We start from the raw sequence: 3,935 nt of genomic DNA on the forward strand, positions 1-3,935 counted from the left end.
CAAGCATTTACAGATTCGCAGTTAGTGGCAAATCAGTTTAATGGCTCTTTCGAAGCACATGATTCCTCAATGCAAAAATATTTGCAGTTGTTGAAAGAATTAGCTGTGCGGTTTGAGCATTTTGAACTTGCACAAGTGCCAAGGAGTCAAAATAAAAAGGCGGATGCTTTGAGTAAGTTGGCCGCTTTAACGTTTTCGCACTTTCAAAAACAAGTTTGGGTCGAGGAGTGATATTGCTCGATTTCATCATATATATCTATCGCAATATCATAATAAATGCTCTCGAATCAAGGATAGTTAAGGCGGTTTCTACAAGTAATAAACAAAGGTATGTAAATTGTATTGGAAAGTGGTTTATAAAGAGTTTTGGTGAATTATGACCTTTCTATAAGTTGTGATATCATCATAGTTGATCCCGATACAAGTTAGGGTCAGATTAGCGCTCTAAAATGATAAAACAAGGCTTCAAATATGTTGGACTCCGTCCAAAATGATTGGTACTCCGTCCAGTATAAGGGAGTTTATCAAAAATTGAGACAGTAACCAGCAGTTCATCTGGACGCCGTCCAAGTAAGTGGGACGCTTTCCAGATCTTCATACTTGGACGCCGTCCAATTTTTAGGACGCCGTCCAGCTCTTCACACTTGAACGCCATCTAATATCCAGGACGCCGTCCAGTAGTAGGTTTCAGCCTACTTTTGACTTTTGACCTACTTTAACCACTTTAAAAGTGAATGATTGAGAGACCAGTTGGGAGATACGATCAGATCAGTTCCATAGACGAATTAAGGAGCATTTTTGGAGAACTCCAAGCTCTTTGAAGAGGTCTAACATTCCAAGAATCAAGATTCAATACCTTCTCCATTCAAGATTCATTCTTCTAGTAGGTTGATTTCTTGTTCTCAACAATGAATTCTACTTATCATTTGATTGCTGTTTTGTTTGTTAAAATGATTGTTGGCTAATTCCATAATGTTTGTCTAGATTAATAACCAAAGTATTGGATGTAAACTTATTGATTGTATGTATTATGTGTGATAGTTTTAAGCTTGAATCAAGAACATACTTATTGAAGTTAATATCATTTGTATCTAGTTAATTGATATGTTGTTGATAAAGAGAACTCTTGTTGATTTATCATATTGATTTACAATTAACTTGTCTTAGATTGATTGTTTACTAAACCGGACCAAGGGGGTAAATTAGATTCAAATGATTAGATGATATAGGGATGAATTGTATGCAACGAAAGTTTGTACAATTGTTGATAACTATGAACATAGAAGTCAAGTTTCAAGCCTTAGAACTAGCTAAGTTATCCGATTACAAATACAAGAACTATAGTGAAAAGGGAACCCTTGATCTTCTAATTGTGTTTGCATATTTACCAAAGAGAACTCTTGGTGAATCTAATAGGTAACTTACACACATAATCATTCAATCGGGCCTTAATATCAAAACTTACATCCAATACCGAGGGTAAAAGATCTAGATTAACATTTCGTCTCTTTGATCTAAATCAAACTATCTTACTTGCTTTATTTACAATTGTTTAAAACTAAAAATACCAAAAACATTTCTTATACTTGTAAACTAGAACTTGTCTTGATTAGCCCATCGTTAAAGGGTGAAACCAAAATATCTTGTACTTTTAGTTTCATTTACTTAGTTAATCATAATATAGTTTCTAATTGTAGTTTGACTCATACAACTGTCCTTGGAACGATACACGGACTAAACCATTATCTATACTACTACACGATCGGGTACACTGCCCGTAGTTGTGTAATAGTTCTAATAACTGGTATTTTTCTAATATAAATTATATACCTGCTTCTGCACATGAAGTTTTTGGTGCCACTGCCGGGGATCGGTTTTGTGTCAAAATAGAATTATTAACTAATTTGTGATTAAGTAGTTTCTTAATTCTTTTAAATAGTTTTTTTGATTTATAAACTTATAGAATCGGTGCATTTAATAGTTTTGTTAGTTGTGTGTTTGACAGATTTTAGGTTGCATATGCCACATACCCGAAATTCAGATTATCCGCTACTTACACCACTTACAGAACCGGACAGAAAGCTTGGTAGGATACCAAAAGAAGTACTTGAAATTTTTAAGTCTTCATCAAAGCAGGAAACTTTTGATTCCGAATCATCAAGAACAACCAAGTCTCGATATTCTGAATTTGGTGAACCCGTTCATCCTCCAAATTTTGAAATGGAAGGAGAGGCACAAAGACCGGTGGTACCAAGACAATCAATGGCGGCCAAGATGAAGGCAACCCGAACTGGACAAGGAAGTGCAATTATTCAGCCACCTGGTGAGGTAAAATTTGAAATAAAAGGACATATTCTCCAAATGATTAACAATAGATGTCAATTTGGTGGAGGTCCGAATGAAGATGCTAATGAACATATTCGTGTTTTTCAAGAGATATGTGTTCTATTCAAGCTTCAAGCGGACACCGACTAAAATGTATTTTTAAAACTTTTCCCATGGACACTCCACGGGGAAGCACGGAGTTGGTTAGATTCATTACCCGAGGCTACGATAGAAACTTGGGATGGTATGTTGGAACAATTTCTTAAGAAATATTTTCCAGCTTCTAAGTCCGCGAGACTCCAACAAGAAATTACCCAATTTTGTCAAAAGCCGATGAAAACCTTGTATGAAGCATGGAATCGATTTTCCAAAATGCTAAGAGGTTGTCCAAACCATGGTTTAGATACCTTCCAAAAAGTTCAAATTTTTTACAAGGGTTGTGATGTTGCATCCCGAATTTCTATTGATCAAGCAGCTGGAGGTTCACTCATGGACAAAACCGAGCAAGAAGCTTATGAGATAATTGAGAAACAAGCTGATTATTCTCATGAGTGGCATCAAGAAAGACCAATTACTTGTCATTCTCAAGTCCAAAGCGTCGATGCTTATGATGACCTTAGTTCACTAAGTGTGAAAATAGATGGTGTTGCTCGAAACATGGAAAAGATCACCAAGGAAATTCATAGTATGAAGGTAGGTTGTGAATACTGTGGTGGTCTCCATTTAGGAAAAGATTGTGATGCAGGTTTGACAATCGCTCAGAAAGAAGAAGTGGCTTTCATAAGCCAAAGGAATAACAACCAATTTCAAGGAAGAGCCCAATTCAACCAAAACTTCAACAACCCTTACAACCCTCAAGGTCAAAATTCAAATTTCCAACAAGGGTCAAGTAGTGGGTTCCAACAACAAACTCCGGGTTTTTATCAAAAACCCCAACATGAAGAGAAAAAGTCAAATGTGGAGAATATGTTGGAGAAGTTAATTGCATCACAAACTCAACTTGTCACCAATATAAGCCAAACGAATGAGAAGAATGATCAACAATTTAGAAACTAACAATCTTCCATTCAAGTATTGGAACAACAAATGAGTAATCTTGCTAAATTGTTAAGCGAAAGAAAACCGGGAGAATTGCCAAGCAACACGCAATCTAACCCCCGAAACAAGCAAGCAAAGGCTATCACTACCCGAAGTGGGGTAACCTATGATCCACCAAGGATGCCAGAAGTTTCTGACTTTCGTGTTCCATTAACGAAAGAGAGTAAACAAAGTAGTGTGAATGAACCGGAGAAAGAAAAGGAGCCGAAAAATGTGGTTGAAGGTGTTGACAAAGAGCACATGGAAAGTCAAGAAGACACGGTGCGAGTTAAACCGGTTGTTAAAGCGTATCAACCACCACTCCCATTCCTAAGAAAACAAAGATTGGAGAAGCTCGAGGAAGAGAAGTCAAGATTCGTGGAGCTCATCACGAAAGTTAACGTAAATTTACCTTTTATTGATGTTATTGCAGGTATGCCTAAATATGCTTGATTCTTGAAGGACATGCTCACCAACCGCAAGAAGATGGAAAGCGTTTCATCGGTCACTTTAAATGCTAGATGTTCATCACT

At 36.7% G+C, this 3,935-nt stretch overlaps 1 non-coding gene across 1 annotated transcript; it reads right to left on the bottom strand.

The window, feature by feature from the left end:
* Positions 1–2,619: 2,619 nt before the first annotated feature.
* On the bottom strand, positions 2,620–2,726 carry LOC139874048 (small nucleolar RNA R71). The gene has a single exon (XR_011767751.1). It is a non-coding gene; the product is annotated as a small nucleolar RNA R71 (small nucleolar RNA).
* Positions 2,727–3,935: the final 1,209 nt, after the last annotated feature.

This window comes from Rutidosis leptorrhynchoides, chromosome 10 (assembly GCF_046630445.1).
Source record: "Rutidosis leptorrhynchoides isolate AG116_Rl617_1_P2 chromosome 10, CSIRO_AGI_Rlap_v1, whole genome shotgun sequence".
NCBI classification, from domain to species: Eukaryota; Viridiplantae; Streptophyta; class Magnoliopsida; order Asterales; family Asteraceae; genus Rutidosis; species Rutidosis leptorrhynchoides.